Below are 5645 nucleotides of genomic sequence, written 5' to 3'. Positions count from 1 at the left end.
GCTGGAGTCGGTAGTTTCCAATGTAAACGCTAGCCGGGGGCTAGGTTTCACCGATAATGACCTGACATCTGAGGGCAGGAAACACAACAAAGCCTTGCATATCACAATGGAGTGCAAAGGGGTGATGCTTTCCCATGTTTTGGTTGATACAGGCTCTTCTCTGAATGTTCTTCCAAAGAAAGCCTTAACGAAGTTGGATTGCGATGACACCATCCTGAGGCCAAGTAACTTAGTTGTGAGGGCTTTTGATGGCTCTAAGAGAGCTGTCTTTGGCGAAGTTGAGTTTCCAGTTAAGATTGGACCGCAGGTATTCAAGAGTACCTTTTATGTGATGGATATCCAGCATTCCTACAGCTGTCTGCTAGGTCGGCCCTGGATTCATGATGCCGGTGCTGTTACTTCTACCCTCCACCAGAAGCTCAAATATGAACTAGAAGGTCAGATCGTCACTGTATGTGGTGAAGAGGATATTTTTGTTAGCCACCTGTCTGCATTTAAGTATGTAGAGATGGACGGCAAGATGCATGAGATGCTGTGTCAGGGCTTCGAAACTACAAACATCAATGAGGTCGCGCCCGAAGCTGTCTTTTCACCTGAGTTTGAGAAGATCGGGACTTCTATCTCTTCATACATGCAAGCTGTCGAAGTGGTTAAAGCTGGTAATGCCCAAGGCTGGGGAAAATTTGTGGAGCCAGTCATCAAAGAAGACAAGTTTGGATTGGGGTATGCTCCGGGATCTCAGAAGAATGAAACCGGTACTCTCTCCAGCGGGGGTTTGGTTTCCCCCCACATCGTCAATGCTGCAGATGAAGACAAGGCTGACAGCGACTGTGACTTAGATAGCTGGATTCGCCCGTGTGTCCCGGGAGAAAAGCTCGACAATTGGTCGTCTGAAAAAACCGTCCGGGTTACTCTGCTGAAAGAGTGATTTTTATTGTTTTCCTTTATTACATGCATAATAAAGTCTTACACTTTGCCCAAGGTGTAACGGCTCATTTGTAGGGCCATCCATTTAGTTACGTTTCGCAATTATTTTTATCATCAATAAAGGACGGTTTTTACAAACAATTTTGTGTTCTCTTTCTTTTAGTTTTTTTTTACTTTTAGAAAAAAAAATGGCAATGTTTCTTTTTTCGTTTTTCCTTTCTTTCAAAAAAAAATCTCTCATTCTAAGGTAAAGCATGATCCTCCATCATGCAGAGCCGACCACTCGGATCTCACTGCTAACGACACTGCTATGGCCAAGTATGACTTCGACAATCCTATCTATCAAGCCGAAGAAGGGGCTGAGGAAGATTGTGAATTGCCTGAAGGGTTAGCCAGATTGTTGAAACAGGAGGACCAAGCTATTACACCTTATCAGGAGGTGGTTGAGACCATCAACGTTGGTACCGAAGACGACAAGAAAGAGATCAAGATCGGGGCCAGTCTACAGGCCGAGAGGAAAGACCGTTGATCATGTACTTGACTGTGTTAGAAAGGTCAATGGGTTGTGTGCTCGGTCAGCATGACGAGTCAGGTCGAAAAGAGCATGCAATATACTACCTTAGCAAAAGTTTACCGACTGTGAACAAAGATACTCATTGCTCGAGAAAACTTGCCGCGCTTTGGCATGGGCTGCTCGCCGACTAAGACAGTATATGTTGACTCACACGACTCTATTGATATCAAAAATGGATCCAGTCAAGTATATTTTTGAAAAGCCATCACTTACCGGAAAGGTTACTAGGTGACAAATGATACTGATAGAGTATGACATCCAATACACTTCACAAAAAGCCATCAAGGGAAGTGTCTTGTCAGACTATCTTGCAGAGCAACCGATTGATGATTACCAACCTATGAGGTTTGACTTTCCTAATGAGGACATCATGTTTCTCAAATCGAAAGATTGAGAGGAACCACTCCCGGAGGAGGGGCCTGACCCTGAATCCAAATGGGTTATGATGTTTGATGGGGCGGTCCACGTCAATGGTCGCGGAGTCGGTATAGTGTTGATCACACCGGAAGGGGGTTCATATGCCATTTGGTGCCAGAATAACTTTTCCCTGCACCAACAATGAAGTTGAATACGAAGCTTGTATCCTAAGACTTGAGGAAGCCGTCAATATACAGATTAAAACCCTGGATGTATACGGGGATTCAGCTTTGGTCATCAATCAAACCAATGGGAAATGGTATACACCTCAGCCTCATCTGGTTCCTTACAGAGACTACACGAGAAGATTGTTAACTTTCTTTTGAAGAAAACCAATTTGCTGATGCTTTGTTTACCTTGTCTTCGATGATTAAGGTGCTATGTTGGAACTACGTACCCAGAATTGACGTATCTCGGTCAGAGACGAATGAAGAAAGCATTTGGTCAGAAAGTGCGCCCTCGGGGGTATCAAGTCGGTGAATTGGTACTCAAAATATTTCTTCCTCCCAACATAGATCACAGGGTCAAATGGACACCGAACTATGAGGGTCCGTACGTGGTTAAAAGGATTTTCTATGGCGGAGTTTTGATGCTAACAACCATGGATGGCGAAGGATTCCCGTCCCCTATTAACTCAGACGCAGTTAAAAAAAAATACTTCGCATAAAATAGACCCGCTGGACGATAAAAAGAATAGTCCAGGCAAAAAAAGGGCATCCCGACGAACCAAAAAAAAAAGAATAAACAGGTTCGGGCAAAAATTAGGGATATAAAAAAAGAGTACACCCGGTGAGTCGAAAACCCAAAAGGGCGGCTCAGGCAAAAATGGGTATCCCGGTGGATTGAAAACCCGAAAAGGGGGCGATCCAGGCAAAAGTTAGGGAATAAGCGAATGACTGTGATTTGAGTTCATCAGTGTTATATCACCGTTTCATTCAATCCGGCAATCTTCGAAGGTTAAAGATCGACTAATCATCCACTTCAGAAAGCAAGATGAGCAGAGCGTCTTGAGGACATACGAGCCATAGCAGAGTCGAAACTCGGTGGGACCCCGTATCCACGTTGTCATTAGGATAGTTCTCTTTTTATAGCGATCACCTCTTTTCAGGGATCAGCTTCCTGATACCCTCGCCTATTCCTGGCACAAACTTCCTCCCCATTAAGAGTCGAATAATTCAGTTAAAGAGCCTCTTTATTTTTCATTTATCAGTTTGTTTGCAAAAATGTCCGAATTTTTGATAAAACATATTGCATATGAACATAATGGTGGCTTTTGCAGATGATTTGCACAGGAAAACATTTAAAATTGCTTTGAATGTGCTTAATCCCGAACGGTGAATTCAAACCGAGTAATTCCCCCGAGGCATACGTGTATTTTTAGTTGCAGGTCACAGGAACCGGATGCCAAGTCATGAATCCTCATCCCCAAGCGGTTGACAAAGTCTCTCCTCAGCAGAGAATGTTCCCCAACAGAGTTGACAGTATCCAGACTGTCTATCCCCAGTAGAGTTGACAGTATCCAAACTATATATCCCCAGTGGAGTTGACAGTGTCAGACTGTATCTTCCTAGCAACAGCGGAGTGGTTGCATAACCAACAGATGAGAGGGTGGCATTCCCAGTGTTCATCTCATTCCCCAACAGATTATTTTTAACAGATTTGTTAATCCCCAGCTTGAGGGCGATTAGCAAGTTCGTATCCCCAGCAAAGGCCGTTTCCTACGACATTTCTCCAAGAAGTGTTTTCCCCACAGACTCTCCTCACAGAGCCTCGCCGAGAAAAGTTTCCATAGTTGATACTCCCCCCGCAAGGTCAACTTTTCAAGCAGCCAATTTATTTTTGGTGGCTCATTGGTCCCGGCAGACGGATCATTCCCCACAGAGCATTCAAGGATTGATACAGCGATCTGTTCCCTACCGGAGTTTGCTTCCCCAAGCAGATTTCTTTTTACACCATGCATAACATTTGCATTTGCATGCATATCATATCCAGCATACACATAAGCTGATAAACAGGTTCTTCCAAGCAGACTGAAGAATTACTTTACAACCAAGGTCATGAGATCCAGCCAGAGGATCAAGCGTGAGCGATCCAACCTGAGGGTCATTTCAAAGATTCAGCCTGAGAATCATTTTCCAGTGATCCAGCCTGAGGGTCATTTTGAAGATTCAGCCTGAGAATCGTGTTCCAGTGATCCAGCCTGAGGTTCATTTTGAAGATTCAGCCTGAGAATCGTGTTCCAGTGATCCAGCCTGAGGGTCCATTTCGAAGATTCAGCCTGAGAATCGTGTTCCAGTGATCCAGCCTGAGGGTCATTTCAAAGATTCAGCCTGAGAATCGTGTTCCAGTGATCCAGCCTGAGGGTCATTTCGAAGATTCAGCCTGAGAATCGTGTTCCAATAAGCCAACCTAAGGCTCAATTTGAAGATTCCCCAGTGAAGTCGCCTACAAGCTTTATTTCCCCAGCAAGCCCAAGTCTAATTGAGGAGTCGTTACAACATGTTCTAGCCCGAAGAATATGTACGAAGCCCAAAAGTGGAATATTCTCGAAGCTGCATATCTAATATGAAGGTTGGGTGTAGATTTTAAAAGAGGGTCAACCAGCGCATGCCTCAGATGCGGGATCCTAATGACGGGAATTTATCATCAAAACAATCCAGATCTAGCCAGAAGATCGAAGTAGATTCAACCAGAGAATCGAAACAAAGAAGATCTAGCCAGAAGATCGAAAATTGCAACAATTCAGATCTAGCCAGAAGATCGAAGTAGATTCAGCCAGAGAATCAAAGGAAATAGATTCAGCCAGAGAATCGAAACGGAGGAGATCTAGCCAGAAGATCAAAATCGTATCCAGCCCGAGGATCAAAATTAATATCCAACCAAAGGACTAAATTGAATATAGGTTCAGCCAGAGGATCGAAACTCCAGATTAAGTCAGAAGACTGATTCAGATTCAGCCAGAGAATCAGAAGAAAAATAAACAACGCGGTGTATTTCCGCATTTTTGTGGTGTTCTCGGAGCGCAAATTTTCGGTCTGTCTTTGGTATTCAATCACAGCTCACCCCGTTTGTCTGATAAACTGTTCGCTTTCATCCTACTCGGGTTAGATGATGATTGAATAGGGGCAGCTGTAACACCCCAAAATTTGCCCTCCTCATTCATGCATTCATTTAGCATTTCATATTGCATTTCATCATGTCAATCAGAATTAGATCCGAAAAAAAAAACAAATTTTTTTTTTTTACAAAAGAAATAAATAAATAAAAATAATAATAAAAAAATAAATAAAATATAATAAAAAAATTTGGACTTGGGTCTCTCTCATTTGAGCCCACAAAACCATGAAATTCAGTCTATAAATATCAAGGCTTCACTTGAGAAAAAGGAAGAGAAGCAAAATACTCTGAGGTTTCCTTGGAACAAAACCCTGAGGAAAAAGATAGTGAGAGAAGAGCTAACAGAGTTCAGAGCAGCCTCCAAACCCTGAAGGGAACTCAACTGCACAGAATCACCTCTGCCTCACATAAACCCTAAAGATTGTTTTGTAAACCTCACGGGTGCAACTCAATTTCAATCAAGCTCTCCAATCAGGTTTGCCTTTATTCCCATTACCTTTTTCTTTGAAGTTGAATACTCTGAATGTTTGAGGTATGATGGATGAATTTCATTATGTTTTTGCCCACGGGTTTAATTATGCATGAATGGGTGAAACCTATGCCTTGAATG

The sequence above is a fragment of the Lathyrus oleraceus genome, chromosome 5 (genome assembly GCF_024323335.1).
Source record: "Lathyrus oleraceus cultivar Zhongwan6 chromosome 5, CAAS_Psat_ZW6_1.0, whole genome shotgun sequence".
Lineage (NCBI taxonomy): Eukaryota > Viridiplantae > Streptophyta > Magnoliopsida > Fabales > Fabaceae > Lathyrus > Lathyrus oleraceus.
The sequence above is the reverse complement of the archived record's forward strand: the minus strand, read 5'-3'. Positions refer to the sequence as shown.